The sequence below is a fragment of the Panthera onca genome, chromosome A1 (genome assembly GCF_046562875.1).
Source record: "Panthera onca isolate mPanOnc1 chromosome A1, mPanOnc1 haplotype 2, whole genome shotgun sequence".
NCBI lineage: Eukaryota > Metazoa > Chordata > Mammalia > Carnivora > Felidae > Panthera > Panthera onca.
Window position 1 is genome coordinate 194,691,940 of NC_138339.1, and position 26,478 is coordinate 194,718,417.

Sequence of the window (26,478 nt, forward strand, 5' to 3'; positions counted from 1 at the left end):
AAATGAAAACCCCCTACTTAAAACTTAATTTTCAGACTCCTGAAATACGATTTGTATTTGTAATCAATTAACAGTAGTTTTTACTTATTCTTGTTATAAGGATATTAATGATATAATATCTGTAATAATATCTGTAAAGTTCTTAGTGTAATTTCTAGAATACAATAAATGCTTAACAATGTTAATTGGTACTGTTAGAATAATATAAAACATCAAAGGCACAGTCTTGGACCTCAGGGAACATATATGCTGTTATAAAAGTAAAAGGCAAAGATACAAATATGGTATGTTGATTGCAATTCTACAAAAATAACCAATGATATACAGTGTTAATTTGTATCTTTTCATATTAAAAGACATTTATTTAACATAATATATACATGTATATGCAAATGTTATGTCTTATTGATTGTATTACAAGGATTTACTTTCTCCTTTATTTCTTTTCAGAGTTTCGTAATTTGAGAAATGAACATGTATTTTTTTTTTCCATCAGCAAGAGTTACTGGAGTTTATTGATGCTTTATAAGCACTTGCAACCAGATTTTGTTTTTATCATTGTTCAACTTAAGCTTCCTTCAAGCATCAACTAACTCAACAGTTTTTCTCTTTCCCTCTCTCCCTTTTTCTCTCTTCTTTCCTTCCTTCTTTTTTTTCATTGTCTGTCTCTTTTTTCTCTCCCCCCACCCCACCTTTCTTTCCTTCATTTAGAAAGAATTTAGAAGCAGTAGGTATCTTTCCAAAACTTCCTTGATGGTGATGGTTAAAACTGACATAACAATTAAAATATTTGTGTGTCCGTTTACACACATATATGAGTATATGAATGATCAAGAGTCACCAGATAAGTAAATTACTCAAGTCCCAAGTGATTTGTCACTCAGGTATGGTCTTTGGACCAGCAGCATTGGCATCACCTGGGAACTCGTTATAAATGAAGACTCTCGGGCCCCATCCTAATCTACCAAACCAAAGTCTGCCTTCTAACAAGATCCCCAGGTGGTTCATATGTAATTAAAGTTGAAGGAACATTACTGAAACAGATTTTAAACAGCAAAGTGAGCTGAGAGTTGAAACGATTATTGAAGGGAAAAAATCTGTTTCAATTATCTATATGATTTTTATACAGTGATTATTGGGAAGGTTGAGAAGGGATGGTCAGGATGTTGAATCATCAATGGATAAATACCTCAGTTCTCAGATTTTTCTGCTATAGTGTAGGTACTGCCATGATGACTGCTCAAGGGTGATCATTCAAGTCACTTAAACCCCTGATGAATTGGGAAAAGCGTAGTACTGTTCTTCATTTAAAGTGAAATTATTGTCCAAAAAACAATAGGAATTTACACATTCAGAAGAAAATCCTAAATCTCACCATGTGGCTTTTCACTTTCAATGCTTACCAGTATTTGTATATTCACATTCAGTTGTGTTTGTACATTATTTCATTTATGGCAAGCTATGGCATGTGCATGGGCAAAGTTGTGGTGGTTAGATGGAAAAGATAGGATATTCGAAGTCTTTGTGATCATTCTTTTTCTAGTGCTATGTTGAACTAATTGTAATTATGATTATTTAAAAAAATTTAATATAATTTATTGTCAAATTGGCTTACATACACCCAGTGCTCATCCCACCAAGTGCCCTCCTCAATGCCCATCATCCATTTTCCCCTCTCCCCCCACCCCCATCCACTCTCAGTTTGTTCTCTGTATTTAAGAGTCTCTTGTGCTTTGCCTCCCTCCCTCTCTGTCCATGGGAGAAGGGAAGGGGAAAATAGTTGTAATTATGATTATTAATAAGAATTCCAACTATCAGATTTTCCAGTCATGATTTGTAAAGGCTGCATCACATCCTATTGAGTTGATACACAATGATTATTTAATCGTTCTCCCATTATATGGATAGTCAGATAGTTTCCAAGTTTTGCTATTATAAATATTGTGGTAGTAAACATTTTTGTACAATAGTTTAATCCATTAAGATCATTTCCATAGCATGAATGACCAATAATGGAATTGCTGGAATCAAGTATATGCAATTTTATAGGTGTGTTTTTTGTCTTTTGCTTTTTCTAATACACTGTTTTAGGGAAGTTTTAGGTTTCACATGTGTTACTTGAAAATCAGATTTAAACATTATAGTAAAGGAAATGATGTGATAATGAAGTCAGTAAATTTGCTAATTGGTATTTACTTTTGTTTCTTCTGCTTACTTTTAGCTAACCTTTTTCTAATTTTTTAGGGTGAAAGCTGAGGCCACTGATTTGAGACTATAAATTGACCCCATGTATTGTCTTAGTGATGTATCTTGTGGTTTCATTTTGATTCAGTTAAAATTTCTTTCTAATTTACCTTTTGATTTCTTTTTAACCAATGGGTTACATATAATTGTGTAATTTAGTTTACAAATATTCCAAACAACCTGTAGTGGGCCTTGCTTTTTTTTTTTTTTTTAATATCCTGTGATCATTCTATGTCTTTTGATTGGATTACTTTGTTTATTTACATTTAGTGGGATTTTTGATGTGATTAGGTTTAAATCTAAAACTGCTACTTGTTTTCCATTTGTCCATTTGTTATTGTGAATTTTTATGCTTTTTTGTTGTCATTGTTCATTTAGTAGTCTTAGAATTTTATCTCTTTTCCCTAACATATTAGGTTATAATTCTTTTTTATTGGTTATTTATGGCTTATGCTATACATCTTAACTTATTAAAATCTAACTTAAAGTGTTATTATAACATTTTATGTAAAATATCAGAATATTACAAAAGTATTGTTCCACTCCTTACTTATTGGTCTTTTTGCCATTGTTGCCGTATATTTTATTACTATTTATGTTATAAACCACAATACTGAATTGTTCTTATTTTTGTTAGAACAGTCAATTTATTTTAAAGTAATGTAATGAGAAAATGTCTTATATTTTCTCACATCATTACCATTTCCTATTATCTTCATTCCTTTGGCAAATGTTTCTTATCTGGTATCATTTCTCCTCCACCTAAAAAACTTCCTTTAGCATTTCTTTTAGTGAGAATTTGATGATGAATTCATTCAGCTTTTAATTTCTCAAGAGCCTTTATTGCTTTCAATTTTTGAGGAAAATTTACATAAACATAAAATTCTGGATTGATAGTTTTTTTAATGTACTTTGATTTTGTTGCTCCATTGTCTCCTCATTTACATTGTTTCTGATAGGAAATCTGTGGAATTTCTTACATGTATTCCTCTGTAATGGAGCTTTTTCCTCTGTACGCTATTAAGATTTTTCCTTTATTACATGTTGTGTGAAATTTGATAATATACCTTTGTGTAGTTTTCTTCATATTTCTTATGTTTGAAGTTTGCTGAGATTCTTGGATCCTTTGGTGTATAGTTTTCATTAGGTTTGAAAAATTTGGAGGCATTATTTCTTATAATGTTTTTCTCTTTAACCTTTTCTCTTTCTTCCACGCACTCCAGGGTACATATATTTTGACTGTTTAAAGTCCTACTGCTCATGTTTTTTCTTCTGTAATTTCTAATCTTCTCTTAATTCTATCCAGTGGTATTTTATCTCAGACATTTGTGTGTCATTTTCCAGAATATTTATTTTTGTCTTTTATAAATATATTCCATGTCTTAATATATTTATTATATTTTAGTGTATGCAATACACTTACACTAATTGTCTTAATTCCCTGTCCTCTGATTCTAACATCTATCCGTTCTGGGCGATTTTTAATTGATTTTTTCTTTCTTCCTTATATCTTAAGTTTTTCTGCTTTATTGTTTGCCTAGTAGTTTATTATTATCTGGCAGTCACTTTAGATTTTACCCTATTAGATTTTGTATACTTTAAAGTCTTATGGGTATTCTTGAGTTTTTTGTTTAGATGCTGTGTTGGGGGTCCGTAAGACCAGGCCAAGTTTCAGTGATTATCTAGGAAAACACATGGTCTCAGCACAGAGTCATACTTTCAAGACTGATTTACTATAAAGAAAGGATTTTAAAAAATCAGCAAAGAATAAAAGCACATGGGACAAAGTCTGAGGGAAATAAGGCCCAAGCTTCCGAGAATCCTTCCAGAGTGGAATCACACAGGATGCATTTAAGGCCCCCAGCAATGAGTTGTGACACGTATGAAATATTGCCAATCAGGGAAACACCCCCAGTTTGTCAAGTACACAGATTTCAGAGTGCCAGAAAGAGAGAAGATGTTCGGTATAAATCATATTATTTGTTCAGTCAGTTTAGGCACAGCAAGTTGCTCTTATCAGTTAATGGTGGGAACTGTCCCCAAACCCAAATTCACAGATACCAGCCAATGCCAACCTTGTATGCACACCTTTCAAAGGATAGCAGTCAGGCCTGGTATGTTAAATCTTTCTTGCACAGAAGCTATTAAGTCACTTAGAAATAGTTTGATTCTTTCAGATCCTGATTTAAGTTTTACTAGGTGGGGTCAGAATAATGTTTACTCAGTGGTTAATTATTTCCCACTATTGAAGCAAGACTCTTTGAGTACTTGTCCAATAGCACGTGAATTATAGGTTTCCGAGACTTACTGTTGGTAATAGGCACTATTCCCAACCTGGTGAGTCTCAGATACTATTCCCTCTTATTCTTGTGGGTGTTTCTTTGCCAACCTTCCATAGTATCCTCTCACATAGGTGTTGATCAAGACTTTACTGAACACTCAAAAGAACCCCTCTATATGTATTCTAAGTTCTCTCTCTGTGCAGCTCTTCCTTTGCTAGTACTCTGTTCTATGAACTCAGGTCACCTTGTTCTCCCTACACTCTGAACTCCCTCTTCTAAGTCTCAAAGTCCTACAGGCTGTGCCTGTTTTTTCTCCTTGGGCCTCATACTGCAATCTCTCTCCATATAGTAAGCCTTAGCAATCTTAAGGATTCTCTTATTTATTTTCTGTCTCTTAGAGATCACTGTCTTATTGCCAGATGGCCAGTGTCTTCAAAACTTTCTTGCATATATTTTGTCTGTTATCTAGTCATTTGGGGCTGAAGGGTAAATCCAATTCCTATTATTCCATCTTGGCCAGAAGCTAAGATTTCTCAGGAAAGATAAATTTAAATAGTTACGCTTTGAGGTCTGTCATGAAGTGAGCCTCCAGTTATTCAGTCCCTTCCTATCCTTCTTCTTTATCAGATTTTCTTTCTTTTTCTGCCCCTGATGGCTCCTGTGTTTAATCATCTGAACAGGTTTTAGCCATACTGCCTTTAATTTTGCTCTCTTGCATATCTCTCATATCCACCCTGCTTGTCTGGTACTGTATATGTCAGAATCTTTGAAATTTTCTCCCCAAAGTGTATCATTTTTTCCACTAAGGCTTCACTTATACTGTCCAGTATGGCTAAACTACCTCCCTGTCTGCTCTTTGTCTTGTTTTCTCCTTGTAATCCTAGTTATGAATCAAGTCAGGTGCCAACTTCTCAGGAAGCAATTCTTGAAGATCCTTCCTACTCACTTAACCAGCAAAGGCCACAGCCCTTCTTGGGTTTGTCACAAGCCTCTGGCCTCCATTATTACATCTAAAAATGATTTATCATGTTTTTTAATTCTTTGACTTATTTTCTTTGAACGTGAATCCCTCAAGGCCGTGAGTTCTGTCTTCTTTTGTCATGTCATAGATCCCAGCTCTTGTGAGTGATTTCTAATAATTGATTAATAAATGTTTGCTAAAATATTATTAAATTATGGACTAAATTAGTCCTAAAACATTTTTCATCATCTAATATAACCCTTTATTTTATGTATTAAAATGGTTGTGAGACCCAGTGAGAGCAACAGTGCATTTTAGTGAAGCATCCGCAGAAATATTCTTTAGGGGCGCAGGAATATAGGGCTGAGCCCCTTGGTCGGGATGGCTCAGTGGAAGATAGTATGTGTCAGGGGTAATAAGCAACAGTGATATAGATACAGGAGGCATAAAACAAAAAGAGGTAAAAAGGTAACTGGAGGGTATATGGTACTGGGAAGAATAAAAAGATATAAGTATAGACTTTGTCAGTTTCTTTCCCTTCTGAATTCCTAACAGTGTATTTTATGTCCCTCTAAAGACTATAGAAGAAATAAGAAAAGCTAAGTCATGTACTTTAGAATGAATAGAAATAATAATTATTATAATAATAAATGTAGCTAATATTTATTGCACACTTACTCATTAACTGTATGTTGAGCACCCTCCTGAGAATTTGATGCGTATAACCCAATTTAAGGAAGAGGGGCTCAAAATGATTAACAATTTTCCCAACACTCACACAGCTAGTAAATGTCAAAGACAAGAGGATTAGGATTTGAACAGTCAATGGTTTTAACCATTGGGTTAAAATAGCCATGACCCTTAACTAACTCTTGACAGAAATCCTAGGTCAAACATTCTTAGACCAAAAAAGAGGAAGTATTTTTCACATTTAGGGTTATTTTTGCCTCTTTTGTACTTTGATTCAGGGCCTCAATGACATGATTAGGATTTCTTCTGTTTTCCTCCTTTTCTAAGATCCATGCAAAAATTCCTTCTAGCAGTTTAGTTCTCCATGTCCCTGGGTTCAATTTAAGTAGAGAAGTAGAACTTTTCTTCATCAACAGTGTAAATATCATGGCAAATTTGTTTTTCACCAAAGAATCATTCTCTTCTTTCCATCGTGTAATGTAGTCATGGATAAGTTTTTCTAGGTCGACAGTTTCTAAGAAAGAACATGAGAGTGAACTCTAGCCAGTGGACTGTGGATGGAGATATATATGCTACTTCTAGGTCTAGGCCATTGAAATCTCTCATTCATAATGATCCTTTCTATTCTTTTTGCACTTATGAATGGTGCCCTAAGAGCTACATTGAAAAACATGTTAGTGATACAATGCTTGCATTAGCCCATTTTTCTGAGTGTATGAAATATAATACCCTCCTCATTTCTTACCTGTTTGTTTGGGTAAGAAATAATTTCTATTTTTAAAAATAATTATTAGAATAGTTAGTGTTACTTAAAAAGCAAAATAGTTCTGGACTTTTTTGGTTTAAATTTGTTAATTTGTTCATGCCTGAAATTGGCTAAGTGGAAGTGCTGCTGTGATTAACTTGCGTCTCATGGTCATCCTTAGGTTAGAGAGGGTTCAGATCTACCTAAATTATTTGGACTGAGTGTGAGACGGAGGTGTCCTTTATTATAGCTATACTGTAGTATTTTTAGCGGAAAAAGAAGAATGGCAGATCATCGCCAGTATAATTTTTGGTGAAAGTTTCATCAGATAAGTAATATTTTAGGTTAATATTTTTTGTGGCTTATTGACACATACTATCTCATTTTATCACGTTTTTGTGAATTACGTAATCTATGTCATCATGTTCCCATTTTACAGTTGAAGACAGAGCTGAGGAAAGTTTGAGTATTTTTGTTTACTAAGTGCCTCTGAATTCGAATGCAGACGGATTTTTAATTCCTTTGCGGTTGTATGTGACTAGGATGAAAGAAATGATACTAACAGGAAATATGTGAAATCTCTTCTCACTGACCAGCATTTCTGTGGAGAAACAAGTGTTCCTTCCTGGATTCTCCATTTTCTTATAGAATCCAGGTAACTGGTAAAGTTGAAAAAACAAACAAAAGATGAAGACAAAGATATAGATGAAGAAATGATGAGGAAGAGGAGATACAAAGAAAAGGAGGAAGAGGAAGACAGAGTATAAAGTGGGAGAGGAGGGTAAATGCATAACGAACTAGGCCAGAGAGTGTAAGAAGGAAAAGGATAAGAGAATGAATGATACAGTAGAGTTATGGGGAGGGTTTTTGGTGGCTTAGAATGAGGGAAGAAAAAAAAAGCAGATGCAGTTTAAGGTCAATATCGAGAAGTGGAAATACCGGGAAGGTGGATTTGGGGTACTTTTGTATCACTCTTTTGGGCACAGTATAAATACTCAAATTGTTTTAATTGCTTTTGGCTATCCAAACGCTGACATTTTAATGCAGCCGTGTGAAGAAATCAGTTTATGTTTATGATTAAGTGAGCTAAACTTTATCAGAGCTAGCTATATTTGAAAGTTTGTGTACATATTTGAAGGCTAATCAGGTAGAGGTACTAGTATGGATTTGAATATGTGTATCCCTGGTCTCTATAATTAAATCTTGCATACATATCAGCAGATGTTCTACTTGAATTTCTTATAACAGTGGGTTCCTAAAGAGAACCATAGTATTTCCTAAGAAGATATACATTAAAGGCTTTGGAGAGCGTGCAATCTCAACAAAGAATATTCCAGATTTGTTGGCATAATATGCAACCTAAATTCACATTACTTTGAAAGATTCTTAATTCACATCCAATTGATTTTTTTAGCTGTTCTGATTTGTATTTTGTCCAATGAGTAGTTGTATCTGTAGATGAGTCTCTACCAGATACATTATTTTCTTGGCTGTTGAACAAACTTAGATCGATATTAGGAAACATCTATTAAAAGTATGTTCACTGATGTTCAGTTGTTATGTTGAATACTTATTTCATGTTTGCTTTCCTCAATTTTTATGTTCAGAAGAAGAACCAACAACTGTTAGAACTTTTTTCACAGATTCTGAAATACCAATTTTTTATATATGAAGAAAGTAAAGTATGATAAAGTCTTTTATGAGCATATTCCTAGTTACATTTAGTAAAACAGAAGTATTTAATTTTGAAAGTCTTGGTTTCCTTGGGAATTTATTTATTATAAGATAGGAGCTTTATTATAAGATAGAAACTTATGACTGACCTACTTAATTTTAGTCAATTTTATGGGTAAGTTAATGAGGGAAACTTAGATACGACAATAAACATATTTGTAAGAGAAGGAAATATTTTTCTAGGGTAATCATTCTAGAAACTCAAGACATTCCAGCAAATAATTCTAGTACACTGTGAGGAAGTCAGTCAGATTGCAGCAATTTAAATACTTCAAATATTTACGTGGTTAAGACTTAAAAATAATTTTTGTTTAAACATAGTTTTTTGGAGTTTTTTTTTTTAATTTGGACAGTCAGAGATATACTTACTTAGATTATTTCAGTTGGACACTCCATGGGAAGAAATCTATCAATGGTTGAGTTCTCCAAGAAGTAGACTCTGGGATAGAAATTTGCATGCAGATATTTATTGGGATGTGCTCTTTGGATCAACAACTGGGAGAGAGTGAAGACAACAGGAATGGGTAAAGGAAGAAGTTGAGGTTCACTGTTGCCATTAGAAGGGCCTCAGCCAGTCCCATGAGAGATGGGATGACTCTGCAGAGATGTACAACAAAAAGTCAGTGAAGGCTGGGGCTTACACCCCTGCATGGAGTAGTCATTAGATGTGGATTGTTTCCAGGAAGGGGACATGACCTCAGACGAGGTGGCTCTATTTAGCTGAGACCAAGATTGAAGAAGTACTCGGATAAGAAATGTTAACAGTTGATAAGTTCAGCAGCTGGAGGAATGAATCTTGAAGCAGGGGACATGGTTGGCATACCACAGCATCCACTACGTAACAACAACAACCAACAACAACAACAACAACAAAAACCTAGAGGGGCGCCTGGGTGGCTCAGTCGTTTAAACATCTGACTCTTGATTTCATCTCAGGTCATAAGGGATTTCATCTCAGTTCATCTCAGGGATTCTCTCTCTCTCCCTCTCTCTCTGCCCCTCCCCTACTCAAGTTCTCTCTCTCTTTCTCTCCCTGCCTCTCAAAATAAATAAATAAACTGAAAAAAATCTAGAAATTTTTTACCATGTTGTCGAGCTAAGTCTCAGGATCTAGAACATAGTGCAGAACACAGCACCTCTATAGCAATTAGCATTAATGGGCTTTCTCACCATATAACTGGTGTTCTTTGCTCGTTATCTTTATATTCTGGTTCGTTGTGTTTCAGCTGTGTTCTGCCTCTGGATTTATTACTGCAGTACAGTTGTTATTGGCTGATTTATCTTTTAAGTCATGACTTCTGAGGCTTCAGAGATACCAAAGCATTCTTTCTGTGGGCTCTCTGCATCTATACAAGTCAAATGTCTGCTTCTTGTCTCACATTCAAATTTCCTAGGGGAGAGAATGTTACTGTTGTAGACCATGACTGTTCAACATAAAGTTTGTCTCTTGGGAAGATCTCTTGTGTTAGGTCCTATTATGTACTGGTCTATATAAATGACTGCCACTGAGTTTGTGACATAGCCAAATTAGTGAAATAACAGGACATACAACATGGTGATCTATTTATAAAGAACTTACCAGAAGGAGAGCTCTGGACAATGCAGGTAATAAGAGGCTGCTTAATAGGAGTCAATTTAAACTGAAGCTCATTGCCTGGCTTATTAGTTCATAGTGGTGATCCTTTTACAGTTTTACCCACCCCCCCCCCCCCCCCCCCGCCAAATGTTTGACCTAACAGAGGTTGTCAAATTTCACGGTGTACCTGATGTCCTAGGAAGATAGTTTCAAATGAAGATTCCTGGGGTAACAATAATAAAACAAAACAAAACAAAACAAAACAAAACAAAACAAAACTTCTGTGTCCATTAGGTTGCAGATAAAAAAAAAAAAAACATGTAGTTTCAGAAGACAGAGATAGAAAGGAGGCAGTCAGATGTTTACAAAATATTGGGAGGGTTTGCATACCAGATTCCAGGTTTGACTTCCGTTTTGACTTCCAAAATGACCACTGAACTGGGTCATAAAGGAAACGTCATTGCCTACCTTGATCAGGATGTAAGGGAATTAGGCAGTCTCTGCCATAGTACATGACAGCAGAATGGATGGCACACACCTTCCCTGTTCGCACTAAAACACTGTGAAAGAGGCAGAAGGATCTCCTACAGCTGCAACTAGGAAAATCCATAATCCTACATGTAGCACAAATAGGGAAAGTAGAAAAAACAGGGCCTTTACTTCATGTGTTGGCTCTTTACAAACTCTCATGGGTAGAAGATAGTTCCTACATGGAAGCCAGAGGAAAGGGAGACTTGGGAAAGTTGCTCTCACTTCTAGTGTGTAGTATGTAAGCTAATCTGAACCATCTACTACATACCCCAGATGAATCGAATGCAGGTATCCATGACCATAATTTGAGAAAACAGATTGTCAGATGGCAACTCATTGGGTAGAAGTTAGCACATTCTAATAAAGAAGCAAAGCAAATAGTAAAAGAAATGACTTTTCTAAACATGTCTGGATTTTATGGTGTTACTAAATATGTCCTGATACCATATAATTTTTTTTATAATCTACAATTTTGGCTTTGGTTTTGTAAGTCATTGGCATTTATACAGGTACAGATACAGCATTGATTTTAGAGTTTGCCAATCTTTGACCTTAAATATTGAAATTTAAACTGTTGGGTAATATTGTCAACTACATTTCAACAATTGATTGATTACTTGTTGAAATCGTGGCTAATGTGGTCCTGGGGCATATCCTCCAGAATTTCTCTTTAGTGCCATGTTTCCTGCCTTGTTTCTGAGCTGATAAAGCACAGAAGAAAGAGACAAGAAGAGATAATGATGAAACAACAGCACTGAGGGCAGCCAAGGCATCACTTAGCAATTGCCCATCATTCAGGGAAAGATTTGCTTCCCTCACTGTGCTCGTTTGCCATGGGGGAAATTCCATGAAATTAGTAAAATTTTTGCATAAATTCCTTTAATTTTAAAATAAAAAAGCTGTGTAGTTCTATTTTGCTGCAGCTAGAAAATAAGAGAAATGGCATCTTTGTTGGTCAGGCAAAGGAGAGAAGTAGTTCAGTTTGGTGGTGAAGTGTCAGACTATCACAAGGTAGTGAACTGGAGATAATCATTTAAAGGTTGTATATACCCTTGGGAATCACAGAAGAAAAGTCTGGGCTAGATATACAAGTTTAAGAAACTTTAGGATATTGGCCACAAAAAAAGCCATGAGAGTGAAGGAGATTAATCAGAGAAACTGTGTAGAAATTATGTGATAAGAAGAAAGCCAAGTTGGTACCGACCCTGATTCATGATTTGGACAAAGAAGCTGAACCTAATAAATGTATGACCAATGAAGTAGGAGGAGACCAGGTAAATATGGATGAGTGGTCGTAGTGAATTCAGTAGAAAGTTGGTGAGGTAGATAGAAATAGGAGAATGGAGGTATGGGAAGAGACAGATGGAAAAAAAAGAGGGTCTTACATTTTTGGTCAAGAGTAAAGAAAAACGGATATTGGATATGATAGACACAGATGGCTACAAGATTGTGAAAGGATTCACCTTGATACTTGACTGGTTGACGGGCCTCCCAGACCTCATGGGATTCTATTGAGAAGTGGGAAGGTTATAGCCTGAAGTGAATTTAACTTTTTTGATGAATAGAAAGATACTTTTTCTCTGGATCCAGCCAGATGACTTTAGTATGATGATTGGCAACATGCCTCAAGACTGATGGTCCACTGTAATAGGTAACTCTTATGGATCAACTTTACTGGACCAAGAAGTACCCAGATATTTGGCCACACATGATTCTGGTTGTGTCTGTGAGGATGTTTGCGATGAGATCAATGTTTGAATTCGTAATCTGAGTAAACAAATTGCTCTCTAAAGGTGAGTGGGCTTCATCCATACAGTTGAAGGCCTGAATAAAACAGAAAGCCCAACCCTTTTGCAAAGTAAAAGGAAACACCTTCTGCCTGACTAACATGGGCTGAGATATTGGTGTTTTTATGTCTTCAGACTTGAACTGAAACATTGACTCTTTCCAGGTCTTGAGCTGGCTAGAATTTGAACCAAATGCTAACATGTGCTCTTCTGGTTCTTAGGCCTTAAGACTCACCATCTGCTATCCTGAGTCTCCAGATTTTGAATGCAGATCTTGGGACTTGTCAGCCTGCATAATCATGTGAGTCAGTTCTTTATTTTCTACACACACACACACACACACACACACACACACACACAATATGGTTCTGTTTCTCCAGAGAATCTAATAAGACTAATAATATTAGTCTCTAACTAATATACCCAGAGACTTCCAGGATTTGATTACCATCCTTGAATTGATGAGGGACCTTAAAAAACAATGTATACAGGGTAGGTTTTTAAATCCGTGGAATGGAAGGTAGTTAACCTTATTGACAAGAAATTCCTTCTGTGCTAGGTTTTTTGAATGAATCCGAAGTGAAAGCTGTTGTTTCTGCTTCCAAAAAGGTGAATATCCAGATAAAAAGAAGTTAATTAAAGAAGGAAAATATTAAGACTCTTTGAGGGGTACTGTTTTAAGACATGTTTTACTGTCAGATACATTATATAATTCATAAACAACCTTGTAAGATATCATTAGGCCTCTAACAAAAATGAAGATATAAAGACATGAAGTTTAGGTAACATGCCTGAAGTCACAGAGCTAGCAAGTGGAGGATTGAGTAATAAAGTTGTTTGTCTTACTCCATAATCATTCTCCCAAAATCTTTCCATTATACCTGGCTACTTTATATATATATATATATATATATTTATATATATATACATATATATATATATAAATATATATATATATATATATAACCATATAATTAATACCATTCCCTTGTTCTTTCATATATATATATATACATATATATACAGATATATATATGTATATATATATAAAACAGAAATCCCAAGCCCATATATATATATGAAAGAACCAGAGAATGATATTAAATATATGGTTATTAGAAAAATATTAATATCAGGGGCACCTGGTGGTTTAGTCAGTTGAGTATCCAACTCTTGATTTTGGCTCAGGTCATGATCCCAGGGTCATGGAATTGAGCCTCACAACAGGCTCTGTGCTGAGCATGGAGCCTGCTTAAGATTCTCTCTTTCCCTCTCTCTCCCTCTGTGTCCCTCTGTCTCTCTCGCTGCCCCCACATCTGCCCCTCTCCCCTCTTGCACACACGCACTCTCTAAAAAAAGAAAAAGAAAAATATTAATATCAAATAGGGCAGTTTAGGTCAATATTTCACAAATGTGAATAATGTTTTAAAGCACAAGCAATTTGATCAGACCCCATTATCATTTTAAATTATTTTTAAATTTTTTTTTTCAACGTTTTTTATTTATTTTTGGGACAGAGAGAGACAGAGCATGAACGGGGGAGGGGCAGAGAGAGAGGGAGACACAGAATCGGAAACAGGCTCCAGGCTCCGAGCCATCAGCCCAGAGCCTGACGCGGGGCTCGAACTCACAGACTGCGAGATCGTGACCTGGCTGAAGTCGGACGCTTAACCGACTGCGCCACCCAGGCGCCCCTTAAATTATTTTTAATATAGTTACTTTAGTATATACAGATACAAATGGATATGTATCTTTTACTTATAACCCTAAGAACCAAACAAATTTATACATTAAATAAAGCAAACTCCAAACCCAGTAAACTCTAACTTCATATTATATTATGGTTGGTGACATTGTGTTGAAACTAAATTATTACTAACAGAGCGACTGTGGTAATAACTGTATACTCAGGCTATTTTATATTTGACATGCCAAGACTGTTATTTGGTGATGACACAATTTCTCACTACTATCTCTTTTTTGAACTACTATGAAATCTTGCGCAGAATGTTCTATAGTGATGTGACATTTATTTAGCACAGAAACATAGTTTACTAAAGCATCATGTATTAAGTCTCCCTCCGTTCTTTCTCATTTCTATGAGCCAATCCAGGTGGAAGGGTGTGGCATCAAAATTAGTGCAAACCAAAGTGGCAACTTGGACATTATAATTGTATTGCAGTATTAGAATATTAAGTGCTTGTTGAACCAGAAAACCCAGAATACACATATAATCATTTTTATAATGTTCCAGCTTTATTTGCAAATAACTTGTGGCCTGATATATTTACTCTTTTTTGCACTTCAGTCTCCTTATCCATAGAATGAAGATAAAAATAATAGCTAACTCATAGACTTATGTGACTGTTAGAAGAGTTAATATGTGTTAGTCACTTAGAAAATGTCTTTCACACTCCATTCTCATTAAGTATTTGTTATTCTTAACTTTTATTCTAAAATTAATACAAACTACTTTAGAAATAAATGTTACAAGCTAACAAACCTCTGAGAGCATGCCATGGGCTCCAGAACTTATAGAAGTCCAGTTTGACAAACCCTTGTTCTGATTTTCTATTCTATCTGTGTCTAAGAGTTGTGATTCACACATGACAGTATTATACAGAGTACTCATTTCCAGGTTAATTGCTACTATTTTGCAAAAATCACTTCCTTACTTAAACATCTGCATATTTGAATACGAAATTTTTGCTATTTGCCTTTCCACATGCTCAACTGTCAAATCTTCTGTCAAATTTTGAATACCTATATTTAGATATCCTGACTTTTTCATCACTGGCGATCTGGCACTAGATTATTTTACTTTTTATTCTTGGAAAATTGGGACTGAAACGAGTTTGGCCAAAAATGTGGATTTGTGTTGATATACAATTTACTTTTTTCTTATGTATGAATTCTGTATCTTTGAGAGTCATCACATCTTATCAATTACTTGAAAAGCTCCAACTATTTCACACTTCCTATTTATTTGGATTCAATCCAAATAAAACTAATGTCAAATTATTCCACCCACTTTTTTTTTTTTTCAAATTCCATTTACTATGATCCTCAAAGGCAAGGAAATTAGATGCATGATTACATGGGAAAGCAGATGTTGTGCTGACCCCAGTCGAGACTAACCACAGTCATTTGAGCTTCTCTTGTGAGCATGGACCTATTGAAGCTGCATTTCCGCACACCAGTGACAATGTCCTTTTTCCTCAAAGGCAGAAATTGTTTGCTATATGAAACTCCTGGACAAATGAAACTCCGTTTTAAAATGGAGGAGAATTGAGGACAGGCAAGGGAATGAATTATCCTCCCTCCTCCCCCAGAGGTTCATGAGAAATTAGTAATTCACTCTTTTAAAATTTTTTGTTTACTTTAAATTTTTCTCTTGTCAGGAAGGAGAGGATGAACATAAGACTTTATAAGAAATTCATATGCCACTTATGAAAACTTTTAATCCTCAGTTCCACTCTGATAAAAATCATTAAAATGCCACTAAGTTTTGTAAATTGTCAGGATTTTGTGTGTGTGTGTGTGTGTGTGTGTGTGTGTGTGTGTGTGTGTTTTGTTTTTTCCCTGCTGGAGAGTTAGTAATAAAACAGGGAAAATTAACTCAAACTGCTACTAATCATTTAATATCAGGGTGAAGGCACGATTTCTATTGCACATCTCACTTGTTCTTCAAGAAAAGAAAACACAAAGTTTAACACTCAGTTTACTTTGTAGAACTATTAGGTTACATGAAGTCCCTATATTTATGTATTCTTTGCAGGCCTTTTCAGCAAGATCACTTTCAGCTTTGAGAATCAATTTTCCTAGCAATACCATGACTTGCTTACCTACTCAACTACGTAAAATGTTTACTCATATTTCTGGGCTGTGTGTTCTAACTAATTAGTTCTACTGAATTCTGAACAGTTTTTAAATGATGCATATCACTTAGAAGGGCAATACAAGACTGCAGTGTCCGTCAGGATAAACCAGCTTGGTGACAGCCTGATTATCACGTTATTACTTCCCACCTGAAACATCTTCCAGTAGTTTTATAGTTGAGCTCTCCAAAACAACCATAACATGAACTAGAACAACAATAATAATGTCATCAATAGCATGAAGAAGATTAAATTCAGTAAATATAATAATAGAAGTTTCCTGATATTTGGCTTGTACTGGATTGGTTTCAGTTCTCTGTAACACAGATGCTACTGATCACAATGTAATTGTCAGGAATAGAAAATCGGCCAGTTAGATCGTATGGGCTGATTAGCATAAGGGAAATCTACACTTGTGAACACGGACAAAACCTAGCTTTGCGGAACACAATGAATGTGATTGGCATAACTGTTTGACCCCTAGTTTAAGGGGGAATTCTTGTGGTTCCATTCTTCCTTTAGAGTCATGGTGTGAAATGAAGGCAGAATGCTCCTATTCTAACCCTTTGGATTTCTCTTCTCCCCTCTATTAGTCAGCTTATAAAGCTTTTACTGCTAGCCCTAAGATCCTGGTTCTGTGATAAAGGAGCAAATGTTGCCATTGGAAACTTTAGTTTGGCTCATTTACTGTCTGGGAAACAACAACAAAAAGAAGTAAAAGAGAAACGTAGTTTGTAAATGTAGTTTGGGTTTTAAAGAATGACCAAAATGGTGAAAATCAATTTAACAAAGAGAATTTGTGAATCGAATAGACAGCACCTCTCTTTACACAATCAATATCATTTCCTCATCCGTATAAAAAGTATACTGAGACCAAAACTCACATTTTTTTACAGTGTAAATGCAACTTACTTGCAACCATCTTTTACTGGTGCAGTGAGTAAATTCACTTTCATACAAATCTACAGAGTGATGCGTCTTGGATATAGTTATAACTCTGCCTTGGCCTCAAACAATAAAAGTCAGAACATGTGCCTTTCTGAAAATTATTTGCTAAAATTAGTGGCCATAAAATAAATAATTGAGATATATTGAACACTTATTTTATGCCAGGAACTCTTCTAAGTGCTTATAAGTATTAAGCTCATTTGATTCTCCAAATAAGCCTATGAGGGAGAAACAATTATCATCCCCATTTTATAGATGAGAGCAATGAGATACAGTGAGGTAAAGGTACCCTGAATTCACAAGTAGTCAAGTTGGAATTCAGAACCAGGCAGTCTGGCTTCAAAGTTTAGTCTCCTAACCACTATGTAAGACATGCTGGTATAAATTACCTGACTTAGGAGATGATATGGTACTGTGGAAATGAATTTAAACTCTGAGTATTTATTCCACAGACAAGCTGCCTGTTCTGAGTAAATAAGATGCAGTTTTTATATCTATAAGCTAAGGGCATAACATCTACCTGCTACAACTAATCCTAGCCTATCTTGGTTCCTCATTTCTATTTCATTCCATTAGATGTTGTACACAGAAATTAGGAATTGATAGTATACATTCAATTACGTGATCTAATCACTCTTCATGTGATAGTATACATTAGGAAAATTGTCTGATAGGACCACACAATATTTATTTCTGGCTAAACATATTTTTAATTGCATTTCAGTTTTGCTTAAAATGTACATATAGTATAATTGAAACATATAGTATAGTTGGAGTATACTTCTTTGAGTTTTGAGAAAGAATACAAGTATGTAAACTTTACCACAATCAGGATACAGAACAGGTCCATCACTTCCCAAAATGACCTCGTGCTGAATTTTGGAGTCAGTTTCTCCCTCCAACCACTGATCTGTTTTCTATTTTTATACCATTGCCTTTTCCAAAGTCAATGGAGTCATACAATTTGCAACCTTCTCAGTATGGCCTCTTCAGTCTTGCATAATGCATTTGTGATTCATCCATGTTGTTTAGTATATCAGTATTTTTTTTTCCTTTTTCTGTGGAGAAGTTTTTCAGTTTATCCATTTACAAGTTGAAAGACATTGGGTTGTTTCTAGTTTTTGACGATTATAAGTAAAACTGTTAAGACATTTTTGTATACAGGTTTTTGGGGTTGACATAAGTTTACATTTCCTTTAGGTAAATACTTAAAAGTGTGGCTGCTGGGACACATTTTAAGTACATGGTTAGCTTCAAAAGAAACTTCCAAACTTTTTTTCCAAAGTGGCTGCACCAGTGGTGACTCCAGCCAGCAGTGAAGGAGGTTTCTAGTTGCTCTACATCTTTTCTAGTCTTTGAGATAGTCTAATATTTTTTTGTTAGCCATTGCAATTGATATAGCAATATCTCACTGTAATTTAAAAAATAGCTTATTTGAGGTGTAATTGCTACAAAATAAACTAAGCTGTTACCATATCCTGTGCTCTTCTTTGTTATGCAGTTATATATTTCCATTTGGTATCATTTTACTTCTGTAAGAACTTTATTTTACATTTCCTGTCATGTTGGGACTCCTGGTGAACAATCCTTTCAGCTTCTATAAGCCTTCATTTTAGAAAGAAATTTTCCCTGGATATAGAATCGTAGATTGCCTTTTCTTTACTTAAAAAAAATACTTCAAATATGCTAACATCTGTCTTTTACTTAAACTGTTTCTAACAAAAAATCTGCTAACATCTTTATCTTTGTCCTGTTTATAGTGTATTTCCCCTATCCCCCTGGCCTTAAAGATGTTCTCTTTATCACTTATCTTGAGCAATTTGATGATAATGTTCCACAGTGGAATTTTCTTTGTTTTTTTGGGTGTGTGTGTCTGTGTGTGTACTTGGGCTTTTGGGTTTATAGTTTTCATCAAATTTGAAACATTTGGGGTCATTATTTCTATATATTTTTTCTATTCTTCTGTAATATTCTTTAGGAGTTCTAATTATACATTTCAAATCTCTCGAAGTTGTCAAACAGCTTATTGACTATTCCATTTTTAAAAAGATATCTCTTCTCTCTGTTTAATTTTGAATATTGCTATCTTCAAGTTCATTGTGCATTAATTCCAATTTACTAATCTTCTTCCATAATGTCTAATCTGCCATTAATTCCACCTAATGTAATTTGCATCTTACACATTATAGTTTTCAATTCTAGAAGTTCTGTTTGGCTCTCTCACCCTCTCTTTTTCATGCTTATTTAAAAATATACATTGCATATCTGAACTTAACTTTCAAACATATGGAATACATATTTTCAATGTCAGTGTCTGCTAATTCTAACACCTGTGTCGGTTTTGAGTTGGTTTTGATGGGTTGATCTTTTTCCTCATTTAGGTCATATTTTCCCACCTCTTTGCATGCCTGGTAACATTTTATTGATTGTTTGATATTATGAATTTTAGCTTGGCACATCCTTGATATTTTTATATTATTGTAAAGTTCTTTAACTTTTCCCTGGGATGCAGTTAAGTTACTTGGAAACAATCTGATCCTTTTAGGTTTTGCTTTTAAGATTTATTAGGTAGTACCATAGCAGTGCTCATTTTTTAGGATCAATTGTTACCACTCATGTCACACCCTTTTGGGTGCTCCAACCAATGTCCTGTGAGTTATGAGATTTTCCAATCTAGTTGGTCAAAACAGGCATTTTTCGTAGTCCTGTGTGACTGGAAAGCACTGTTCCTCTCATCTTTTCAGATGGTTCTTTTCCCAACATTAGATAGTTTTCTCACATGTATATGTGATCAGTACTCAGGTGAAATTGGAAGAGTCTTCTCTGGATCTCCAGAGTTCTCTCTCTGTGCAACTCTTTCCTCTCTGTACTCTAGCGACTTTGGTTTCCCGGTATTCCTCAACTCATGTTTTGCTAACTGAAACTGTGTCCCTTTTTTCCATATGCCACAACTTGGAAGCTCTCTCAAATGTAAGGCTCACCTTGCTTTTTTTTTTTTTTTTTTAACTATCTCTCAGCTATTACTGTTCTTTATTTCTTTATGTCCTGTGTCTTAAAAACCACTGTTTAATGTATTTCCTTTCCTTTTCTTTTCTTTTTCCTTTCCTTTTCTTTTTTTCTTTTTCTTTTTTTTTTTTTTTTTTTTGGTGTTTCAGGTGGGAAAAAATCAAGTCTCTATTAATCCATCTTGACTAAAAGTAGAAGTCAACTCTGCTCCTTCTAAATCTCCTCAAAATTATACTAACTTAATAAAAATGTAACTCACAATGATGAAGAAACTGTAGTAGGGATAATAGTGGAGTATGGAGTATGGAAAATAGATGAGCAAATGGTACCCGATTTAGTTGAGCAGAGGAAGCTGGAAGGTAGGTCCTTGCATTACAAGCAGCCATTCACAACCAAAACAATTAGTAGTCGCAGAATTCCAGAACTCCAAGGAGCTTTTTTTGTTGTTCTTGTTGTTGTTCAGAAAGAATGTTGTATCACAAGACTTTGTTTTGTTTTTAAATGTAGTAGTGTCATCACACCCAAGAGAAACAAAACTCTTACCAGAATCCCTTCTGAGGCATTATTCATGGGGTTTTGCTAGTTCTAAGACAGAAAGGAGATGAATTTTCAAAGTTTCGTTTTGCTAAGAAAGTGCTATCAGATGGGGTGTCTGGGTGGCTCAGTCTGTTGAGCATATGACTTTGGCTCAGGTCATGATCTCAGGATTCATGAGTTTGAGGCCCTCGTCGGGCTCTGTGCTGACAGCTCAGAGACTGGAGCTTGTTGTGGATTCTGTGTCTCCCTTTCTCTCTGCCCCTCCCCTGCTCACACTCTGTCTTTCTCTCTCTCAAAAATAAATAAACATTTAAAAAATTTAAAGAATAGAAAATTCTATCAGATATCTTCAGATTTGTAGAGACAAGGCCTGCGTCTTCAGGGAAAGAGATCATGGAGTCCCAGAGGTAAAGGGCTGGCAGGAGATCCTGGGAGCAGTAAGGCCCATAGCTCTAGTGGCTATATTTGTCTTGGGTCTGATGTTGGCTGAGCTTATTCTTTTATTAGGTGTTCTTTAGTTTCAGGGTCAAACATAGATAATATTCTATAAAAAGAAAGGCTAGACATTCACATACATTGCATGCCCTCAAATCAATTAAATAACTCCTCCCCCATCCTTGTAGAAGATTGGATTTATGTTTGAAGGAGTAATCATCCTTTAACATAAAACAATGTGACCTAGTTCTTTTCTCCTACTAAGTTTCCACAATACTGGCAATTAAACATAAGACCTCAAGAAAGAGACTGAAATGCTCCTCTGTGGGAAACTTGCTAGTCTAAGAGTAAAAAGTCTATAAAGACAGATATTTGAAAGCCCCTCAGTGCAGCAATTCAATCTTCATACTCTTACCCTGCAGTGAGTTTGACCAGTATACAAATCCCTACCAGGCATACTCCTTGATGATTCATTTTTACTTCTAAAATGATAGCCCATCATTAGTCATCCTATTCAGAACTTAAGAAAGACTCCCCATCATGAAAAACAGAATAAAACAAAGTAACAAAACACACAAAGCAAAAATAACTTTTCAGGAAACACAGGGAAAGGAAAGATTCAGAGAAATCAGGATGTATATTCTCACAGAGATAAAGTACAATAGTCATTCACAAAATAGAAATAAGATACTATAAAACACAAAAATTTAGAAAATAAAAAAACAAGCTCTTAGAAGTAAAAATTTAGAAGTTCTACTGGTAAATTTTTCAATGATATTATAGGAGAGGAAGTTGAGAGCGCTAAAGAAAATTAGGACAAAAGAACAAAGATATGAAAAATATGAGAGAACAAAAAATTAAAAATAGATCTACCCTATGACCCAGCAATAGCACTGCTAGGAATTTACCCAAGGGATACAGGAGTGCTGATGCATAGGGGCACTTGTACCCCAATGTTTATAACAACACTTTCAGCAATAGCCAAATTATGGAAAGAGCCTAAATGTCCATCAACTGACGAATGGATAAGGAAGTTGTGGTTTATATATACAATGGAATACTACTTGGCAATGAGAAAGAATGAAATATGGCCTTTTGTAGCAACGTGGATGGAACTGGAGAGTGTTATGCTAAGTGAAATAAGTCATACAGAAAAAGACAGATACCATATGTTTTCACTCTTAGGTGGATCCTGAGAAACTTAACAGAAGACCATGGGGGGAGGGGAAAAGGAAAAAAAAAGTTACAGAGGGAGGGAGGCAAACCAGAAGAGACTCTTAAGAACTGAGAATAAACTGAGGGTTGATGGGGGGTGGGAGGGAGAGGAAAGTGGTTGATGGGCGTTGAGGAGAGCACCTGCTGGGATGAGCACTGGATGTTGTATGGAACCCAATTTGACAATACATTTCATATTAAAAAAAAAAAAAAGAAAAATCTGAGAGAAATGAGAATACATTAGAGATCAATACAGGAAGGCTTATAAGCCATTAATAGGAGTTTAAGAATGACAATAGAGAACATGCCAAAGAAAATTAGCAAGAAAATTTTACAAAATAAAAAAAGATGGGATTATTTAGATCAATTGTATCAGAAGGGAGCCCAGCACAATTAATTGAAAAAATCCATACCAAAGCATATACTCTTGAAATTTCATAATATCAGGGCAAAAAATATGAATCTTTTAAAGAAGGTAATATGTATACATATGCATACATACATACATACGTACACATTGCCTATCCTTATTATTCATGAATTCTGTTCTTGTCAATTTACCTAGTCAATAAAACTTATAACCTCCAAATCAATACTCCTGTGCCTTTTCACCATTTGTGTAAATGCAGAGAATGGTGAAAAATCCGAGTTACCCAGTTCATGTGTTCTCAACTAGATTGAACAAGGCAACACTGCCTTCTTGTTTCATCTCTACCAGTATAAACAAGTGTCCTTTTCATGGTCAATTTAATGCCATGTTTTTCTTAGTTTTATGCTTTTATTGGCGACTTTGCTGTTTAAAATGGCCCCCAAGCTTAGTGCTGAAGTTCTGTCCAATATTTCTAAGAGCAAGGAGTCTATGATTTGCTTTACAGAAAAAATACATGTGTTAGATAAGCTTCATTCAGTAAGATATGGTACTGTTGTCTGTGAGTTCGATGTTCATAAATCAACAGTACATATTAAATCAGATATCTTTAAACAGAAGTACACATAAAACAAGGTTATATATTTATAAGTTGATGAAAATGTCAGAAAAATAAGTTTTTAAGATACTTAATTTTAGGGTGCTTTCTTATGTAAATAGTCAGAACTACCAAGTGATACCCTAAGGGATCTCCTATATTCCCAACGTACTCTTCTTTACCTCTGTGACGGAATGATGGTCCAATTTCCCCATGGTAGCTAGGATCAATCACTTTCACCAGCACAGTGACTCTGTTCTTACCCTTTGGATTCAAAAGCATAAGGAGCCCAACACAGCTTGTTTAATGGAGTCTTCTAGTTCAGTGGAATCACGGGAATCGCTGTTTTATCCCCTGGTGGAAATATTCTTCCCTTTGAAACTGAGACCTCTAGGCCAGCAGAGCGTAATGTCATGTGAACAGGAAGCAAAAGTTTTGGTGGTGGGTTTCTAGAAGTAATAGTGAGTGGTGCCCCTCCCATTTTCATCCCTTGATTTCTGGACCTATGGATCCTAACTGTGGGAGAAACAGTACCATATAGTAGATGCACTGATTCAGATATTCAGACTTCTGGAAATCCTGGCCCCAGACATGCAAGGTTTTGCTACCTAGCTGGCATTGTAACTGAGTTGTTAAAACATAATGACAGTGTCTATCAAACCAGATGCTTTAGGATGATGGAGAATATGATAAAACTCGTAAATTCCATGAGTTTGGCCCATTGCTACATATGTTTGCTTTGATGTGAGTTCCTTCTCTAGGTCCAGTGGTGGTAATTTTGGCGGAAGCATTGCATATAGGGAAGGGAAATCCATATCCAAAGTAAGTGTCTGTTTCAGTAAGAACAAAATGCTATCTTTTCCATGATGGAAGTCCAATATAATCAACCTGCCCCAAGGTCACTGACTGAGAGTGGTGTCACATTAGGGAATTCATGTTGGTCTCTGCTGCTTGTAGATTGGGCTCTCACTGGTGGCTCTACCTAGGTTGACCCTGATGAGTGGAAGTCCATGTTGCCAAATCCATACATAACCTCCATCCTTGCCACCATGGCCACGTTATTCATGAGCCCATCAGGCAATGACATAGATAGCCAGAGGAAAGGATGACTGGTATCCAAAGAATGGATCATCAGTACTCTTGCTTCTTAAGTCCTCCTTTTGATGAGCATTCACATGGGACACAAATATCTTCATGTTTTTTGCCCACTCAGAAAGGTCTATCCACATACCTCTTCCCCAAATTTCTTTGTCACCAGTTTTCCAATGATATTTCTCCCACATCCCTGACCATTCAGCTAAATCATTGGTCATAGCCAGTGAATCAGTATATCATCACATATCTTGTCTTTTTTCTTTCCAAGAAAAGTGAACAACGAGGTGCACCGCCCTAGTTCTGCCCAGTGGAAGATGTCCCAGAGAGGGTCTAGAGCTGTCCACTTTTGGGTGGTGCCTACATGTTATGCAGAACCATCTGTAAACCAGGTCAGGGTCTTTTCTTTCTCTGTCAGTTGATTATAGGGAACTCCCCATGAGGCCATAGATGTAGGGTGGGAGAGGGAAGGTAGTATGGCAGGAGTAGAAAATATGGGCATTTGGGTCACTTCTTCAGGTAACTTACTTGTACCTTGAACTTGCTCAAGCTCAATCACGTGTATATCATTTTCCATTTTGTGATGGAGTATTGCTGTGCTTGAGACCCAGGAAAACTAGTGGTATGAGTTCTAGTTCAAGTTGAAGCCCTGAGAATGAGAAGCACTGATAGCATAGGTCCCTGATAGCATAATGCAAGGGAAGGGTAAGATTGCTCTGTCAGTTCATGTAGTCAGGCAGGAAGAGGAATTCCACCTTCTTCTACTTCTTTGTTCTTTGTGAAAGCCATCAGTGGATTGGATGACACCTACTCATATTGGAGAGGGCAAGCTTCTGTACCCAGACGACAGATTCAAATGCTAATCTCATCTGGAAACACCCTCACAACAAACCCAGAAATAATATTTAATCTGGGCACCCAGAGTCCAGTCAAGTTGACACATACAATTAACTATTACACCTACCATTTTTTTTTTCCTTTTTAAGTCATCTTTCATCAATATGCACCCTTTGGGGCATCTGGGTGCCTCAGTCGGTTAAGCGTCTGACTCTTGCTCTAGGCTCAGGTCATGATCTCATAGTTCTGAGTTCAAGCCCTGCATCAGCTCTGCTGTCAGTGCAGAGTCTGCTTGGAATGGTCTCTCCTTCTTTCTCTACCTCCACCCAACTCGTGCTCTCTCTCTGAAAATAATAAATAAATAAACTTAAAAAAATATGCAGCCTTCACCCTGGTCAAAAGAGATTCTCGGTTTTCCTGCTCCTTCCCTCCTAAGCGGTACAAAGTTATTGGAAATAATCTTCTTTTCTTGTTTATTTCCTTGGGCTGCCTTGCGTGCCTTTACAGTCTTCAGTCAAGTTAACGCTTCACAACACCTTTCTTAGAACCACAGGACAATTTCCACAGTTAAGCCCTTCACCAAACTTCCAGTGTTTCACTTATACTATTTTTGTTATCTCAAGTTGAGAGTAAAAGGCTTGAAAACAGAATACTATATTTTGCTTTTTATTGCCTTTGCTGAATCCAGTATAGGGCTGGACATACAAATCCAAAGACTGATTAACTTGCAAGCTGAAGATCCTAATAGCTTTGGGGAGGGAAAAAGACAATGACCAGGGATTGTGGTGTTTAAGTCTCCCCTATACCATATTCAGAGAGAGAATCATAGGCAGATTGGGTATCATAAATTCTACAAATATTCTGGAATAGGAGAATACTGAGGGATATTCAGACATGAGCAGTGAGGTATATACATTAGGAGGCCAATCTTACTTTATTCTTATGAAACGTTTTACAACAGACTTTAGCTGTCTTATGCCCTTTGAAATGAGCAATCATAACATACTTTTGAAAT

The 26,478-nt window shown here is 35.8% G+C and overlaps 1 long non-coding RNA gene across 1 annotated transcript in view; it reads left to right on the forward strand.

Moving 5' to 3' along the window:
- The window catches only part of LOC144615750 (uncharacterized), a 206,497-nt gene that overhangs the window by 1,195 nt on the left and 178,824 nt on the right, over positions 1-26,478 (forward strand). Inside the window, exon 2 of the long non-coding RNA XR_013554330.2 lies at positions 12,772-12,851. This is a non-coding gene — a long non-coding RNA (uncharacterized LOC144615750). The remainder of the gene's footprint in view (positions 1-12,771; positions 12,852-26,478) is intronic.